The 20,003-nt window shown below is 35.7% G+C and overlaps 1 long non-coding RNA gene and 1 pseudogene across 1 annotated transcript in view; one reads left to right on the top strand and one right to left on the bottom strand.

Annotated features, from left to right (window-relative positions):
* LOC138155491 (uncharacterized) overlaps positions 1-20,003 on the bottom strand; it is a 158,957-nt gene that overhangs the window by 31,425 nt on the left and 107,529 nt on the right. The gene's annotated exons all lie outside the window — the stretch shown is intronic.
* Positions 1,200-2,001, top strand: LOC138155535 (NEDD4 family-interacting protein 1 pseudogene; annotated as a pseudogene).

Here is a 20,003-nt window from a genome sequence, read left to right as displayed (position 1 = left end):
CCACCCCTAGGTCACACTAAATCATAATCTTCTAAATCAGTACACAGTACCCAAGTAAAGTCTACTTTCAGCTTGACTCCAGGCTTGCCCTCAGCTTGGTTCCTCTTTCATGGTCCCAGCTCCTGCTGTCACTTGGATTCAAAGACAGGCAGCTCCCAATTCCTTTTCTAGCTCCTTGTCCAGTTCTTTGTCCAGTTCCTATTCCATATTGAAGCTCACAGTGTTTAGTAAACCTCAAGTCCTTCACAGTTCCTGTTTCTGGGAAGATAAATCTTAACAGAGCCACAATAATATTCATTCCCATTGCCTGCACGATTATCAATTCACTACCTGCCTGTGAAATCAACTCAGACCTCCCAACAAATTCTGAGAACTCAACATAAATCATCAACAAAGAAATCAACACTGACCCACAAACAAGGTCCAAGAGGTCAGCACAAATCATCAGTAAAGTCTCAGGATGTCCAAAACCCTCCTCCAGGACTTCTGTAAGCATACAAGCAGAAAATCCTCTTTCAGGGCTTCCAGTAAGGTCCCAGGGCTTCTGTACAAAGTATCACAAACAAACATTAACATATACAGAGCAAACAGAATGCTGGGATACCATAAATTATCTCCTTCTTGACTCTGCCATCACAAGAGTTTTCTTCTCAGTTCCTGCTATCTCTAGCCTAGGGGCTCTCCTTATATAGTCATTAGCTCCTCCCCAGGAGTTTGCTAGTTCTAGGGTTCACATGTTCTGTTTCTTAACAGACTGAAATAAGATGTTAATTCAATAGTTGAAACAAGTTATGAACTACTTCTGTGCTTGCCATTACAGGTCTTTAGAAATAGTTGAAAGTCATCTCTTTCATTAAATATCCATTCCCCCTACCCAAAGAATTATACTCATTTTTGTTGGGTAGGTGATTCTTGCTTGTAATTGTATCCTCTTTGACTTCAAGAATATCATATCCTGAGTTCTGAAGGTAGGAGAAAGACAGGGAATCAAAGATGGAGGGCCTGAGACTAGGGAAGGGGGGTTAGGACTGAGAAAAGACCTGACAAGGAGGGGAAGAGGCTGAGAGTGGCACAGAGACAAAGAGAGGAGGGACAGGGGAGAAAGACCTCCCCATTCCCTGGGCCTCCCCAAGAGCACTCCCACCATAGTAGCCCCACCAACATCCCTGCAGTGGGCCCTCCACCCTCCTGGCTGAGCCATGGCAGCAGCAGCTGAGCCCAACAGCAGCAGCAGATACCAGCAGTTGCAGAATGAGGAAGAGTCTGATGAACCTGAGCGAGGTGTTAATGATGCTCCTCCCCCATAGAGCAGCATCTCTGCACAGAGTACAGCATATTTTGACTACAAAGTTGAATCTGGATTTCCTAAGCCCCCTTCCTACAATGTGGCTACCACATTGCCTACTTACGATGAAGCAGAAAAGACCAAGGCTGAAGCCACCATCCCTTTGGTTCCTGGGAGAGATAATGATTTTGAAGCAAGGGATGATTTTGATGATGCTGACCAGCTGAGGATAGGAAATGATGGGATATTCATGTTAACTTTTTTCATGGCATTCTTCTTTAACTGGATTTGGTTTTTCCTGTCTTTCTGTATGACCACCTCAGCTGCAGGAAGATATGGGGCCATTTCAGGGTTTGGCCTATCTTTAATTAAGTGTATCTTGATTGTCAGGTTTTCCACTTATTTCCCTGGATGCTCTGATGGTCAGTACTGGCTCTGGTGGGTTTTCCTTATATTAGGTTTTCTCCTATTTCTCAGAGGATTAATCAATTTTGCAAAAGTTCGGAAGATGCCAGATACTTTTTCAACCTTCCCCAGGACCAGAGTTCTCTTTATTTACTAAAGATATTTTCTGGCAAATGCCTTCCTGCATTTATGAATTCTCTCTCCAGAAGCAACAGGACACCTGCAGGAAGTGAATCAAGGCTCAAAACACAGAAGAAATAATCACCTGCTTTAAAAAATAAATAAAATGCTATTGAAGATCAAAAGAAAAAGGATATCATATCCCATTTTTTTTTAAATTTTTAATGTGTAAGCTGCTAAATCTTCTATCATCTTTACCATGGTGCCACGATATTTGGATTTTTTCTTTCTGACTAATTTCAGTATTTTCTCATTGACCTGGGAGTTCTGAAATTTGGCTATAACATTCCTGGAAGTTTTAATGTTGATATCTCTTTCAGGAAGTGATTAGGCAATTCTTTCAAATTTATCCCTCTTTTCAAGACTATCAGTGCAGTTTTCCTTGATAATTCCTTGAAATGTGATCATGGCTTTCTGATAATTGCATAGTTTTGAATTACCTCTCCTCAATTGATTTTTTCATGTCAGTTGTTTTTCCAATGAGATATTTCATATTTTATTTTTATTTTCATTCTTTTGATTTTTTAATTGCTTCTTAGTTTCTCATGGAAACATTAGCTTCCACTTGCCCAATTCTCATTTTTAAGGAATTATTTTCTTTAGTGAGGTTTTGTATTTCCTTTTCTGTTTGGCCACTTCTGTTCTTTAAGGTGTTCTTTTCCTCAGTGATTTTTTGTACCTCTTTTTACCATTTGAACTACTCTGTTTTAAGTTGTTATTTTCTTTAATATTTTTTGTGCATTCTTTACCAAGCTGTTTATTCTCTTCATAATTTTCTTGTATTACTTTCATTTTTCCTCAGTTCTTCCCCTACCTCTTTTATTTGATTTTTAAAATCCTTTTTTTGAGCTCTTTCAGGAATTCTTGCTGATCCTGTGACCAATTCACAGTTTTTGAGGTTTTACCCATAGTTACTTTGACTTTATTGTCTTCTTCTAAGTTTGTCTTGATCTTTTTTGTTTTGCCATAGTAATTTTCTCTGGTCAGATTTGCTGTTGTTGTTGTTTTTGGCTCATTTCGTCAACTGATTTATTGATTTTTAACTTTATGTCAAAGTTGATGGCTTCTTTTAAGGTGCAGGAGGCACTCTCCCAAGCTTCAAGTTGTGTGTGTGTGTGTGTGTGTGTGTGTGTGTTGACTTTTTCAGAGCCAATTCTACAGGTATATAAAATTTAATTATTCCAAGGTGGTATGATCTAAGGTAAGCTGTGGTCATTGCTCTACTGGACTGTGCTCAGTTTTTTTAGTGACCTACAAGCACTCTTTTCTTCCCTGGAACTGTGACCAGGGCCTCTGTTTTCCTATATCAATGAGTGAGTTTGTTGTATTTTATTGTTTTGTTGGGGGTAGGTTGTTCCTTATGACCCTGGAATTTTGACTATCTCCTGTCCTCCTGTAGTCAGAAGCATCAGTGCTCCTTTATGACTTAGACCTGAGACTAGGGTCCCTGCTCTACTGTAAGGGACCATAAGCATTCTTCTCTTCCATTGAACTGTGACTAAGGTCCCTACTCCTGGAAGTTGCAAAACTTTCTCATCCTGAGACTATACTCAGAACTGTACATTGGCATTGTAACACAGTCTTGCACCCAGTTTCAGCAAAGTTTTCCCTGTAATCTCCTTCTGAACAGTTTTCTGACCACCTTACTACCTGTGGATTAAGAACACCTGAAACCACCACCACCCTTGATGCTTCCCCCTAAGACCTGCTATTAGCTTTCCTGTGTGTGATCTTTGCTACAGTGTGATACAGGCCCAACCACTTTTGACACAGACCTCTCTTATGGACCTCCTAAACTGTCTTGTGCTGGGAGATTGTCACTCTGACCTTTATTGGTTCTGCCACTACAGAATTTGAGTTGAAGCATTATTTTAATGTTGTTTGAAGGAGAATTTAGGAGAATTTACTATTGTCCTCTTTACTCCACCATCTTGGCTCTATCTTCTAAGAATTATTTATTTTCTTTAGTGAAAAAACCAATGATAGAGAAGAGCTAAATAGTTTATCACCATAATCCCACTTTATAAAGAGCATTCTAAAATAGTTTTCCTCTACTTCTATTAAGAAGGCAGATATTTCCATTTCTTTTTTGGGAGGCCAAGTTGAGATATTAAAATAATATAGTCCTCAGAGTCAATTTTTCTGTTATAGATTTTTCTATTTATTTGGTTCTAGTCATGTTTATTGTTTACCTGGTTTTGCTTATTTTATTTGGCATCACTTCATGTAAGTCTTCCGATGCCTCAGGTTTCTCTTCATATTAAGTCTTCTCTACAGTGTATTAATATTCTATGCCACAATTTTGTTTTTATCTCTCAACTAATATAAAAATCACTACACTGTTTCCAGTGTTTGGCTAACATATAAGGTCATGTTTTGAATATTTTTGCTGAATACTGTATCATTCTTTTCATAATTGACTTCTTTGGGGTATATGCCCAATAGTGGGATATGTGGGTCAAACAGCATTGCCATTTTAATACTTTCTAAAGATAATTCCAAATTGCTTTCCTGAGTCATAAGGCAAATTATCTCTCTACCAGTATCACATTAGTGTGCCTCTCATTTTACAAGAGAAAATATTTAGTAAATGGAGACATTAAAATTTTTTATGTAGTCCCCTAGGTGTGTATATGTGGGTACATACTAGTATACACATACATGTACATATACAGACACACTTATGTACATATACAAATATATACATATTTATGCATAAATATGATTATTTATACATTTTTTTAGTTTAGTGACATTCTTGAAAAAACTATTAAGCATTGTAACTTGTTTCATATTTATGATCATTCTTGCTATGCGTGTGTCATAGACTTTGCAAACACTGGCAAATTTTTATTAATGAATTTATAATTCATTTAGTTCTTTTTGTTATAGAAATATATCTCAAAATTAAATACCTATAATATTTATTTTTAATATTTATTTGCCAATGTTTCTAATATTCACTTTGGTAAATTAAAAAATATCAACAGAATTGTTAGTGACTAATTTTTAACTATCTGACTATCTAAACATAAGATGCCCCAATTTTCTAGTGCCATTTCATATAGCAGGAAGACTACTAGACTAGAAGTTGCAAAACCTTAATTCTGTCCTTCTCTTTGTCACTATGTAGCTCTAAAACCCCTAGCCTAGCAAAGTTTATCCCTCACTTTCCTCATATGTGTAATGCATAAGTTTTCTTGCATACATTCCCTTCCAACTTTAACATTATATGTAGGTTTTATAACATTAATAATGGAGTGAATAATTGTATTCATTTAGCTTCAATTCACACCTACAACTTCTCTCTTCCAAAGCATACAATTAATTCAATTTTACATCTCTTAAAAAGAGAAGCTTGGGTGGTGAGATAAGATGGAAAGTAAGTTTGAAGAACAGATAGAGAAAATAGGATAATAGTTGCTGTGTGCTGCTTCCTTAGCTCTGAATTTTTAAGTTGATTTATTCGCTAAATTAAAAGAATTAGTTGCTTTCACTATTTAATTCTTTTATGTTCTTTAATAATGAAAATAAGAATCTAGGGACAGTACATTGAAATCATGACTGTTTTGATCAGTAAGGTTTATTCTGGGCATGAAAGCCACCATTCTATCCAGAAGAGTACCTAATGCACACCACAAAATAAATGGAAGGTAGCCCCATCTCTTTCTTCTCCCCATTTGTGTTTTAAGAAACCCCTAGCTCTACTGGAGAATAGCAAATAAGAAAGCCCCTCATTTGCACACATTTTCTCTATTCAGAAATACCTTGAAAGGGAAGGGGGGAAAGTCTTGTAAAAATTGTTAGCAAACACATTTAAAAGCTTTAAAAACTCTGGTAAACACAATGAACAACTTTAAGTCTCCAATGATCAATAATGAAGACTACTACCCACCCCCTTACAAAGAAGTGATAGAATCAATGTGCTGTTGAGACATATATTTTTGGAATGTGGCCAATGCATGAATTTATTTTTACTTGACTCTGCATATTTTTACCAAGATTTTGTTCCTTCTTTTTAAAAAGAAAATTATGATAGGAATAGGAAAGACAGAAAAATAATTTTCCTTAATTGATAAGAAAAAATTTTTAGTGAGATACCTAAAGTATGTATCCATATATGTATATATGTGTCTGTGTATGTGTATATGTGTGTGTACCTCATTCCATATGAGAATTCATAAATTCTAAGGGTCTCATTTGCTCCCCAAGTGACTTTCAGTTACCATAGGATTTGAAAACTTGAAAATTCATTACATTGTTTTCTTTGCCCTTATCTTAAAAGCAGAAAATAAAGAAGTCTTGTCCTTTCCTTGGAAAATATGGGAATAGAAAGATAGCTTCCACATAACTTATGTTCTTAGATTGTCTTCTTTCATCAAAAAAGAGAGATTTTGTGGACAATGTAAGCATTGGAAGGGGCCTTATGCCTCACTCTAAGATTGAGAGTTCCTGAATTTACATTCATTTCTAGAGAGAATGCATGAAATAGTGTACTCTATGGCAAAGGAAAAAGACAGTTCACTCAAGGTACTCATACAGGAAATGTGTTAAAATTGAATCCCCTGCTAAGAGACCCACTGATGGCAAAAAGCAAGGTAGACCATTTTGCATCATCAACATGAAACAACCCATCTTCATTCTTAGTTCCTGTGCACTAGCCATCCCCCCAAACCTAGAATCATCTCTGTCCTTACCTCCATCTCTTATAATCCTTTTATTTATTTTAATATTCAGTTCAAACACCACATAAAAATTTTCCTGATCACCATAACTAATTGTGTTCTCTTTCTCAGAACTACCTAGTATTATTATTTTTATATATTCTGTATATGTTGATATATGTCATATTGTTTCCTCCAATAAAACATAAGTTCCTTGTGGGTAGAGGCTGTTTCATTTTCACCATGGTAGCTTCTGTACCTAGAACATTGCCTGGTAGAATCATTTAAATTCTTGTTGATCAAGTAATTGATTTATTGAAGTACCTTACTAACAACATACATTTTACTAAATCAATTGTCCTCCATGGTATCAAAAATTAGGATGAACATTATAGTAAAAGAATGTTTGGCATCTAAATGATTCAACTTAGTTTGAAGAAATTTTTACATAAAAAATTTAGTTGCTACTCATGTTACAGCTTTAGTTTCTTTGGAAAATCAGCAAAAATCCTCCCCTCCAAAAAAACCATATCACCCATGAATTTTCTTACTTATTCTAACTAAGGCTTCAAGGTGACTGTTTCCTTTTGAACCAAAGCCAAGTGATGAATTTTTAAAGATGCAATTCCATTCAAGTGAAACTGAGTTCTACAATTCCATGGCTCAAAGGGCAACTGTGCTAGCAGTAGTCAAGATCCCTTCATGAGATAAATGGCAGTGAAGACTGTTAATTTTAAGTCTAGAAACTCTTCTGATCATTTATTATATTCTCAGTAAAGGCTCCTGCATTCATGGATATAAAAATAAACAGAGAATCTGTCTTTCTCAATATGACATGAAGCTGTAGTATTGTAGTACCAATGGAAAGGAGGTTGGATATGGAGTCAGAGAATTTAGATTCAAATTTCAGCCCTAGAATTTTCTCTTTCTCTGATCTTTATGACTTTCCTTTCCTAAGTCTCAATTTCTCCATCTAAAAAATTAAGAGGCTGGACTAGTTAACTTCTAAGGTCACTTCCAGCTCTAAATATATTACATAATGATCCTATGCCACTGCAAGATACCCAAAGTCTTATGGGAAATTTCCTGTAGAAAAAAATTTAAATGTAACACTCCTTATCTTTTGAGCTGTGGTATCTCTAAATCCAGTCCTGCCATACCTTCCAATCTACTCCCATAAACTGCTACCAAATTATTCTTCCTAATATATTGGTCTGACAATGTCCCTCCCTGACTTCTGAGATAAAATTAACAGAGAAAAAAAGTCTCATCCTAATATTTAATACCCCATAAAAAAAGAAAAGTTCCCACAAATCTTCTGATTTGTTTCAGTTAATTTCCTTTTATATATATTCCATTTAGCCAAACAGTTTTACTCTGATCTTGGAGTACTCCCACCTGCCTCCTCTGTACCTTCACATGATTACAATGTAGTCCCAACTTTTTTCCACCTTTTGTAATCCCTAACTTCCATGACAGGTCTTTCTCAGTTCCCTCCTTCAAGACAATACCTTTCCTAACTCATCCCACATGCAGATATCCTCCTCTTCTTCCTGAAATTATTTTGCATGTATTTATCTCAGGTGGGCGGCTGATTGGTCCTGAGTGTCATTCTGTAATCAGGAAAATCTGAGTTGAAATACAGCCTTACTAGCTGTGTGACCCTGGACTAGTCACTTAAACTTGTTTGTCTCAATTTCCTTATCTGTAAAATGAGCTGGATAAGGAAATGGCAAACCTCTACAGTATCTTTGCCGAGAAAACTACAAATAGGGTCATGAAGAGCCAAACATGACTAACCAACTAAGCCATCTGTGTATGCATTATTTCTACCAATATACATGTAAGTTCCTTGAAGGAAAAGCTATTCTGCATTTGTCATAGTTGACATGCCTGGGTCAAAGTAGGTCCTTAATATATATCTATGGAATTCATTTTTTGCTGCTGTAATTATGATTGCTTTTGCTTAAACATAACCATTCTTAAAGACTGATGTGAAAAAAATAACAAATTACAATCCCCCCCCACCTCCACCCCTCCACCCCCCACTAAATCTGTGGTATAAGAAAAGGCATTACTATTGGAGTCACAGTACATTACTACAAATCCAAGATCATATATTTACTCTCTGTATGACCTTGGGCAAATCATTCCACCTCTAAATCTCAGTTTCCTTTTCTGTAAATTAAATGGGGCTATATAGATGATCTGTCTCTAAGGCCCCTCCAAGCTCTAAATGAAATACCCTTAAACAATTCTCCTTCTTCCTTCTACAATCACCTAACCCTGCACTTAAGGTACTGGGGAGGTAGGTGTGGAAATAGATAAAGGTTAGTAAGAAAATAGGAGGCCAACTAAGCCAGAAGAAACAGAGAATTTGTTTGTACCTATTCACAAGATGTTACTGAAAACTGGAAAAAAATTAAACAATGATTCCTTCACTATAGACACCCCATATTAAATAATGGTTTTGTTATTTTTGCTTCCATAATGTAATTGCAGAGTACCTTAATCATTCCCCTCATACACACTTGTGCATGCATATCAACACATATATACATACACCAATATTATTCTATTGAATGACTCAATGGTTATTTTCTCTGGGAAAAAAATAAATATTTCTTTTGGAAAGAAGATTGAATTGGGTTCATATTCTCAGTAAGTCTAAGATTCTTAAAACATCAGTGAATACTTAATAAAATTCATTCTCAAAGGATTCCAGGAAAAGTTATGAAAGTTTGGGAAATTTTAATCTTATATTAAGTTTCTGGTGCTTATCAAATCTGGAGTGCACTGCCTGAAATGAGTGGAGTGCTTGACTTTTTCATATAATTCAACACAAATCAAGCATCATTTAACTTAGAAAAAAGCCATGATTCCCTAAAGCAAAAGAGAAAAAGTAGGAAACTGATGGTCTAATATTCTTAATGGTGCAATTGCTAATTAGGTTATCAGTTTGAAAGAAGAGCATACTTCCTGCTGAGATGATAAGGTCACTTCCTTCTGAGGATAAGCAACTAGAAAAATTACTAAGTTGAGAAAAGCACATGTGATTCCCCAGAACCTCAAAAAGAAAAGCATCCTAAAGCAAAATTTTATCAATAATTATTAGTAGCTTTTTAAAGCATGAAAAATTGGTTTAACCCTCACCATTTACTTTGACTCGAGAGTTTTAAACAATATTAATGTCCCAAAGGAAATAAATAGAATCAAAATGCCATATTTCACCATGATGTGGGATTCACTGGACAAAATATTCAAGTGTTTCACATTATACTCATGAGTCAAACAAGGCTACAGCTGGGGATGATTTTGTGTAGACAAAGTCAGATTTGCTGATTCCTCTTTAATTATTTTATATTACTTTTTTTCTTTATATTACTTATATTTTGACAGGATTTCTTTGTGAAGATAGGATTTAAGAGATGGTAGGATTAAGGTTTGCTAAACAGTAACATTAGCAACTAACTCAAGAAGAACTAGGCCATTTGCAAGCAATGTAAAATATGATATTTTTTTGGATGGATATACCTGTAAAATACTGGCTGTATTTGTGCTGCTTACTTGTTGATCCTGAGAGCAGAATTCTGACATGAACCTTAGATTACCATACACCCCCATGCTATATGCTCCTTAAAGGAGGGTGAGAAAATTTTCTGATGGGAAAGGTTTAAAGAGGTGACTGACATACTAAGAATATAAGTGGAAGGTTGTGAATCACTTAATAGAGAATGTATCTTATAAAGGAGTACTGTTTTTAAAGAGGTAGAATGTTATATTTGGTTCTCTGTGAAGTGTGTGTGTGTGTGTGTGTGTGTTTGTACCTACAGGGGACTCTCACCCACTGAGACTTTCCAGGACCAACCAACATCTGAAATAGTAAAATTCACTAGGCCTAAACACTTTATACCCAGGTACCACGCCGTTTTTCGAGGGAAAAGTTCAAATGTGCTTTGTAAAAAGAATACAAAATGACAGTGAATGACATGTAGCAAATATTGATGATGTGTCAAAGAAAAGGTCCAAAACTTAATAGAGAATGTATCTTATAAAGGAGTACTGTTTTTAAAGAGGTAGAATGTTATATTTGGTTCTCTGTGAAGTGTGTGTGTGTGTGTGTGTGTGTTTGTACCTACAGGGGACTCTCACCCACTGAGACTTTCCAGGACCAACCAACATCTGAAATAGTAAAATTCACTAGGCCTAAACACTTTATACCCAGGTACCAGGCCGTTTTTCGAGGGAAAAGTTCAAATGTGCTTTGTAAAAAGAATACAAAATGACAGTGAATGACATGTAGCAAATATTGATGATGTCAAAGAAAAGGTCCAAAACATCTAGAGTAGAGATTGAGATAAAATTTATCAAGATCTGTCTAATGAGTAATCAATCACAAGTTCTAGGCATAAAGAGGAATCTAAATCTAGAAAATCAATCAGAAAGATAACTTACTAGCAAAGTTTTTAGAAGATTACAACTGAGCAAAAAGGAAAGGAAAGAAAATGGTATAATTCCAGAAAGAAGAGAACATTGACAAAAAAGAATGATCATCAGAAAATAAAAACCGGAGTATTTTACAATCCAAGAACACAATATTATTTTTCTTTTTTTAATGCTTTATTAATTTTTAATTTACATCATTCGTTTCCGTCAGATTTTGAGTTACAAATTTTCTCCCCGTTTTTCCCTTACCCACCATCCCAAAATAACAGTCCCACAGGATATCCCCTCCTCCAATCTGCTCTCTCCCATATTTTTTCCCATACCCCTTTCGACTTTTCCAGTAGATTTCTATGCCTTAGTGCCTGTATATCTTATTTCCCAATTACATGTAAGATGGTATTAATAATACTATATATGTATATATACACACACACATATATATATACATATATATTTTTTGAATATTTGATTTTAAAACTTTCAATTCCAGTTTCATTCCCTTCCTTTCTTGTTACCCAACCTTACTGGGAAGATAAGCAGTTCGGTATGGGTTGTTCATGTGTGGCTAATGAAAAACAATAACATAGTACATATATTGTAAAAGACTGACTATATTTCCTTCCCTCTATCCTACCTCCCACTTGTTCTATTCTCTACTTTGATCCCATTCCTTTTCAAAAGTGGGTGCTTCCAAATTCCTTCCCCCCCAGCCTGCCCTCCCTTCCATCTTCCCCCCCTCTCATCCCCTTCCCCCCATACTCTCCTGGAGGGTGAGGGTGAGATACCCTATTTAGTGTGTATTTCACTACCTCCTCAAGCCAGATTCAATGGGAATAAGGTTGACCCATTCCCTTTTGCCTTCCTATTCTTCCCCTCCATTGTAACCATTTCCCTTGCCTCTTCTGTATGAGATAGTGTACCCCAATCTGTCTCTCTCCATCTCCTCTCATTATATTCCTCTCACCTCTTAATTTCACCATTTAAGTATCATCCCTTCCTCTTAAATTGGTCCTGTGCCCTTGATCTATGTATACCTGTAAATATATATACACATATTAACATATGTATTCATATGCCCATATACCCTCATATATATATTTCTCATCCCTTCAACTACTGAGAAAAGTTTCATAAGTTACAATTATTGTTTTTCCATGTAGGAATGTTAATAGTTCAACTTTGATAAGTTCCTTATGATTTCCTTTCCCTGTTTACTTTCTCATGCTTCTCTTGCTTCTTGTATCTGAATGTCAAATTTTCTATTCAACTCTGTTTTTTTCAGCAAGAATGCTTGAAAGTCCTCTATCCTACTGAATGATCATATTTTTCCCTGAAACATGATACTCAGTTTTGCTGGGTAGGTGACTCTTGGTTTTAATCCCAGCTCCTTTGACCTCCAGAATATCATATTCCAAGCCCTTCGATCTCTCAGTGTAGAAGCTACCAGATCCTGGGTTATTCTGATTTTGTTTCTATAATATTCAAATTGTTTCTTCCTGGCTGCTTGTAATAGTCTCTCCTTAATCTGGGAATTCCGGAACCTGGCTATAATATTCCTAGGAGTTTTCTTTTGGGGATCTTTTTCAGGAGATGATCGGTGGATTCTTTCAACCTCTATTTTGCCCTCTGGTACTAAAACATCAGGACAGTTTTCTTTAAGAACTTCCTGCAGGATGATTTCTAGGTTCTTACTTTGGTCATGGCTTTCATGCAGTAATTTTTAAATTCTCTCTCCTGGATCTTTTTTCCAGGTCAGTGGTTTTTCCTATGAGATATTTTACATTGCCTTGTATTCTTTCATTTTTTTGGATCTGTTTAACAGTATCTTGATTTCTCATAAAGTCATTAGCTTCCATTTGCTCCAGTCCAATTCTGAAGCAATAATTCTCCACATTAAGCTTTTGAGATTCTTTTTGCATCTGGCAAATTTGGCTGTTTAAGGCATTCTTCTCCTCATTGCCTTTTTGAGGCTCCTTTGCCATGTGAGTCAGTCTGTTTTTTAAGGTATTATTTTCCTCAGTCAGACTTTTGACTCTCATTTCATAATTTTCTTGCATTGTTCTCATTTCTCTTCCCAATTTTTCCTCCACTTCTCTTATCTGCTTCTTAAGATCCACTATGGCCTATAACCAGCTCCTATTTTCCTTTGAAGGTTTTGGTGCAGGAGTTCCGACCTCACTGTTTTCCTCCTGTTCCATGCTTTGCTCCTCTTTGTCCCCAAAATAGGAGTGTAATGTTGGATTCTTCTGTCTGCTTTATTTCCTTTGCCTGCTCATTTTGCCACTCAGTTACTTGACTTCTGGGCTTTCTGCCACAGTAGGACTCTGCCACCAGACAGGGGAGCTTTCATCCCAAACACTGGGGTTTTCTCAACTGCCATAGGTATTAGATGGGTGCCCTCTCTGAGGTCTCCACATGCTCTGGCAAGCTGGACACACACACACCAGGATCACCACCCTAGACTGCAATCCAGATCCAAGCAGTTTAAAGCAAGAGCGATTACCCCTCAGACTGGTGCTTGGTCCCCCTACACTCTGCAGGCCAGGAGCTGAAGCTGCCATGTGGCGGTGGCAGGCTGTGCTGGTTTCTCAGTGGCTTCTTGCCGCAGGGGTAAAAGCCACGCACTCCCACTTACTGGTCCCAAAGTCCAGACTGCACTGACCTCTCACTTTGTCCTTCGCATCTATGTGTTGATAAATCTGGAAACGGCCACAGCTCCTGCTGATCTGGAGTCCCTCTGGAAGGTGGCTGGTCAGGCCCGCCCTGGGGCTAAAGCCTCAAAGTGTGGCTGGGCTTGGCTACCAGACTGCTGAGCTGGATTCCTGCCAGCCTGCTGGGCTGTCCTCAGCAGGAAGTTAGCTTCTCTGTGTCACTTTGTGGGTTCTGCAGCTCCAAAGTTTGTTTAGAGTCCCCTTTTTACATGGGTTGGGGAAGGTGGAAGCTGGAGCCGTGAGAAGGTCATGCTGCTACTCCGTCATCTTGGATCCGCCCCAACAATATTATTTTTAAAAGGAGATAGAGAAGGGCTAAAAGACAATTGAGGGAAAATTCCTACTAGGCTAGCAGACAAATACAATCTACTAAAATTGTGTCAAATAGGTGAGAAAGAAGCTATGTGTGAAATCAGAGATCAATGGGAAAGAAATCAATACTAGAAAAAATAGTCATGACAGATCTATGAATCTGACTTTGCTATTTTGAATGAATTAAGATACTATGGCATATATTCATATTGTATAAAATGAAAAACAGTAAAGAAGAGAGAAAAAAATGAAAAAAAAAATCATAAGTTAAATTGCTGCTCAGGTTTCCTAAGGAGTCTGTTCCTAAAAGAAAATACCTCAGAAATAAAAGAAAGCCTATGTGGTGAAAAATGATTTGCAAAAGTAATCAAGGATATCAACAGTCCAAAAATAAAGCATAAAATATTGGTTATGGGGGATTGTACAGCTGACTATAGGGCATATGTGTGAGCTCAAAATGAAAGGAAAAAAATCCTAAAGAATGAATAAAAAATCCAGGAGGTCAAAATATGAAAGAAAAAAATGTGTCTTTGGCATATCAGGGACCTGGGGTCACTGGAGAAGGCTGAGAATTTTTTTAACGGTAAGAATAAATTATCAACCAATGAAATAGATATTGCTAAAATATTAAATTAATTCCTTGCTTCCTTGTCTCAGGTTTCACAAGGAAAATAAGGGACAAATGCTAGAAACAGACATTAATTTCCCTTGGGAGAAAAAGAAATATTACAGGAAACGGTGATCATGCCAGAACAGGTAATCAAAAATAATGGTTGAAATGACCCACGCAAGGAATGCAAAAAAGGGAACAGCCAGTGGTCCAGGTGGAACTTGCAGTTTGTAATGAGGCCATCCACAAGACAGAATGCCAGAGGAAGAAAAGACGATTTAGTTTCCCTTGCAGGCAATCTTTTTCTAAACCCTAATATTTAAAGTATTCAACATACCATTTTTTTCAGCTTTTATAGAGAGATAAGTGATAAGTATAGGACAGAGGAAACATAATGGAGCCAATCCTCAAAACAACCACATTGTACCACCATATAATTCAAAGCAGTATTAACAGGTTGTATTAACACTTTTATAATTGCTCATAATCATGCTTACAAATGAATACTTGCTGTAATTTGCAATAAAAGAATTTTAACAAAGGACAAAATAAAAACAAAAGAAGAGAGGATACATTGGATATGTATTCATTACATTTCTCAATAACGGAAGATAAGTCCCTTCATAAAGGGGCAAGTGACTGAAATAGGGCTTCTTTCGTAGGCACAAGTGATGAAGCTAAGAATGTATGGAAGCTAATTCATAGTTTGAAGTATGCAACTATGTAGAATGTTGCAAGTGAGTTTAGAATAATTGCTATTAATATTACAGTATTAGGTGGGAATATGCAAAGTTTACATGAGGAACTTTTAGTGTTGGAATTCCTTCAAGTGGTGTAGTTTACAATGGATCAATTATACAACTTAAATACCTAACTGAAACACCTTAAGGTAGTTTGCCCAAGGTTGAAAAATTAAATTAAAAACTCACTAAGTATCACAAATCATATTTGAACTCATCTTCTTAGATAAGGTCATGGGAGTATACACCTTCTGAGAATTCACTCCAATTCTTTATGAAGGTAAGGAAAGGATCAAAGACAGAAACATCATACTCCTTTTGTCATCACTTAGGAAAAAAGTTGAATACATTTGACTATGAGTGATACCTACTGGAATACTCTGGATAAGGTTTCCTTGTGCAATGGGAACCTGGTATACAAGAAAGAAGTCATGGTATAATGGAAAATACTTTATATTTGAAGGCATATCCTATGTTTGAACCTGTCTCTGCTATTACTAACTGGGTGACCTTGGGCAAGTCACTAGATATGAGAGGTGTGTAGAAGCCAGCTAGAAAAAGCTTATGAAAACCAATTGTTATATTTCCGGGTGACCATTTACAACTTGGAAATCAAAAAACTGCAAATCAGGGCTTGGTTTGTTGAACTGATGATTGTCTAAATTAAAGAAAAGGACAGAGAAAATGTTAATGTAGATTAAATATTAAAATATATCATGTATGTGTGTATGAGTGTGTGTGTTTTTCCAGAGTAGGTTGTTAAGCATTTACTAGTACATTTCCAATTAACCTCTATATCTCTCCGATTCTCTAAAATGAAGGAGTTTGATTAGATCCTTCTAAGATCACTTCTAGCTTCAATTTGTTATCCTGTACTAGAATGTAGGACTAAAAAGACTAAAATTTAACTGACTACTGCTATCTCACTTTATTCATAAAAGGATAAAGGCCCAGAAAAGTTTATTGAATACTCAAAGGTTAGAAAGAAAGTAAACAGTAAAGATGGGATTTAAATTCAGCTTTGATGATCCCAAATTCTCTGCTCGCTCATTCATTTACACCAAGCTGTTGAGAGTGTCCTAATGTTTTAATGAATTTTTCTTAAATGCAGCTAAGACAAGTCTGTGTCTTATAGATATTGTCTACTTTTGTCCTCAATTCCCTTATTGTTTACCATAAGAACAATAGCAACAACAATGATAACAAAACACATAAGACAAAACATATGAAAGAACCTGGCAGCAAAATTTTTAATATACCATTAGGTAGGAGAACTTGGCCATCTCAAGGGAACGTGAAAGAAACCAAGTGTTAGTAACATAATTCTCTTCCAAAATAGGGACAGCAACAACAGAAGTTGTAATTTAGGTCACTTAGAGTACCCAAAGAGGAGGCAAAGAGGAGCAAGCATTAGCAGTGGGAGAAAATGTCAAGATTTCCTAAAAGTTTGGGATGGCCTGGAAAACCAACAACAAAATAGAATTCAGAAAATATCAACTGAATGACAGTTTGCTGTGCTCAGCACTTGTGTTATTGTGTAGGAAAAGGGGACAGGACTGGCTTTATTTTTCAAAGGGATTGAACTGTCATACGGAATCATATGACAAACCTTCACCTTCTCTTCACATTAAGTAGTTCCTAGCAATAAAGCTGAAAGTGTTTTGAACATACAAATGCAATCATGAATCCTTGGTACACTTTCCAATGTTCAACCTTAAAGCACGATTTTCAGGCACATACTAATTATTGAAACCAAGTACCACCATTACCAAAATATACTCTATTTAAAAATTGAAAGGACATTTTATATGTCATAGTTGCAGGGTAAATATGGCTAGATCATTGAACATAACAGCCCAACAATTAGAAGCACTGTCTTTCAGAAAAACAAGGATATAATTCATTGTCCTATATAGTCATTAATTTAATAGCAATGACCAAATAATCTTCATTCACAATTATTAATAGCACCTCATTTATAGGTCTTTTTAAATAATAATTCAATATCTGTGTTATTCCCTTTAATTTTATTGGGTAGTAAGAGAGAATATTACTCTCCCAAGCATTATCTTAGTCAATTGAGCATTGATTGATTATTTTAATTGACCAGAAGCAACAAACTATTATTTCCAGTAAATATTATCTAAAAATAAATATAATTTGAGCAAAGGCCAGAAACAAGAATAACAACAAAAAATTAAATCAGAAAATAAGATTTGTTAAACAGAAAATAAGATTTGTTAAATGTCAGTATACATATCTGTAAAGCTTATATATATATACATATATATATACACATATATACACGTATACATACACACACACACACACACACATATATATATATATATATATATATATATATATATATATATACGTATATATATATATATATAATTCCCACTTGAACCCATTCCCAATGAAAGTAGCTTTCCAGAACTACAAGCCTTCCTCCCCCATCTAATTCCTCTATGTCAGATCTCACTCTCAAAACTAATTTGTGTAAAATAATTCCTTTTTTAGCTGTTCCTAAATGGCTTTACATTTTTAAATCCTATCATATTCAGGTCTTCCCTGATCTTTCTTGGAATCTACTCAATTATTAATAACAATCTTAGAATACGTTTCACATTTTACATACGTAAAAGGTAAACAATCTGTCCTTACGGAGTCCCTTGTAATTCAGTCTTTGCTAAATATTTCATATTTTTCTTGGCTTTTATATGTCAAATCTTGTCTTAAGTTCAGTTTGTTTGTTTGTTTTTAACAAAATCTTGAAAGTCTGACAATTCATTATTCTTTTTTTTTTCTTCAGGACTTTGTTGTGCTTAGTATGATTTTTTCAGCCACAACGCCAGTTTTTTGCTCTTCAATATATAATGTTCCAAGACCTTCAGTCTTTTAGTGTTGCCACTGCTAGGTCTCCTGTGATTCTAATTATGGCACCACCATATTTAATTTTTTTTCCCTTATTGCTCATAATATTTTTTTTCCCTTGAACTGAGGGTTTCAGAATTTGACTACGATATTCCTTTGGGTTTTCATTTTAGGTTCTCTTTCACGTGGTGATTGGTGTTTCTTTTATTTATTTCTACTTTGCCCTTCTGTTCTAATGCTTCAAAACAATTTTCTTTAGTTATTTTTTGTATTATTGTATCAAGATTCTTTTTTCTGGTCATAGCTTTCAGGTAGTCTGATTTTTCTTATGTTTCCTCTTTTTGATCTATTCTACAAAGCAGTTGTTTTTCCTGTGAGGTGTCTTATATTCTCTTCTACTTTTTCATTCTATATATTTTATTTTATTATAACTTGATCCCTTATAACTTTGCTAGCTTCCCCTTGCCCAATTCTGATTTTCAAGCAGTCATTTTCTTCCTTAAAATTCTGGATCTCTTTTTCCAATTGGTTGACTTTCTTTTCATAATCTTCTTGTTTTTCTTGAATTGTTCTTAATTTTTTTTTTAGTTTTTCCTCAATGTCTCTCATTTGATTCTTAAAATATTTTAAAGTTATTCTATGGATTATTTTTTGCACAGGTGAATATTTGCCATTAATCTTTGGAGTACAAGAGGGTTTCTTTGTTTCAGTATCCTCCTCCAAAGAAAATCTCTCACCTTCTCATAATAATTCTCTAGGGTTGGATTCTTTCTCCTTTACCTGTTCATTTTTCATTGTAATAACTTAATTTTTATATTCACATCTAGTCTTGGTGTATGGGGGATGGTACCTCTGGCCTCAGATCCTCCTTCAGTTCTCCCCTCTAGCCTGAAACTGAAACCTGGTGCTCTAGCCTCCTGAAAGTACCCACAGCCATTGGTGTCCCTTCCCTACTGCTTTTGCACTCACCCTCCATGTGCTATTTCCTTCTCATGCTCAGCCACACTTCCATAATACAGCTGAATTTGGCATTTCCTGTTAGCAGAGTTTCCTTGATCTTCCCTGGCTCAGATGCCCAATTTCCTTCACTATCCTGAGAATAAAAGTTTCTGTGGCTGGAGCCTAGGCAGCTTCCCAACCCAACTAACCCAAGGGCTTGCTACTTGTTGTTTAAGTGGACATAGCCTGGAGGTATTTACTCATCACAGTAAATCTCATCCTAGGATGTTTCTTCAGATCTTCTCCAACTGTATTTTTCCAGGAGAGACACTGTTCCACTACTATTCACTTATTTTTACAATTCTATATTTGCTGTGAGTGCTATTATCTCATTTGTGCAAGAAATATAGGGGGCTTGGAATTTTCTGACCTACTTCACCAACATCTTCCCAGAGTGTTTTTGTTTTGTGCTTTGAATGATTGCAACCTGCTTCCCAACACTCACACACACACACACACACTCATTTTTTTTAACAAAAATATTCTGCAAGTATTATTGTATAGTTATCAGTATTGAACCACAATTCGTAAAAAATCAAAATCACAGTTAACCAAAAGGTTGCCAGAGAGATTCATGGTGTAAGGAAGCAGGCTAAAACATAATTCCAACAATGACCTATATTCAAGAAGTAGTATAAGAGATGTTACATGGGAAAAAAGCTCTTGGAAAATAAGGTGAGTGGTTTATATAGCAAGGACAAGGGATAGATAGATAGATAGATAGATAGATAGATAGATAGATAGATAGATAGATAGATAGATAGATAGATAGAT

The sequence above is a fragment of the Petaurus breviceps genome, unplaced genomic scaffold (genome assembly GCF_028583685.1).
Source record: "Petaurus breviceps papuanus isolate PSGF00001 unplaced genomic scaffold, PetGlider_PUasm1.0 91133, whole genome shotgun sequence".
Taxonomy (NCBI): Eukaryota; Metazoa; Chordata; class Mammalia; order Diprotodontia; family Petauridae; genus Petaurus; species Petaurus breviceps.
Note: the sequence above shows the minus strand (reverse complement) of the source record. Positions and strands in the feature narration are given on the sequence as shown.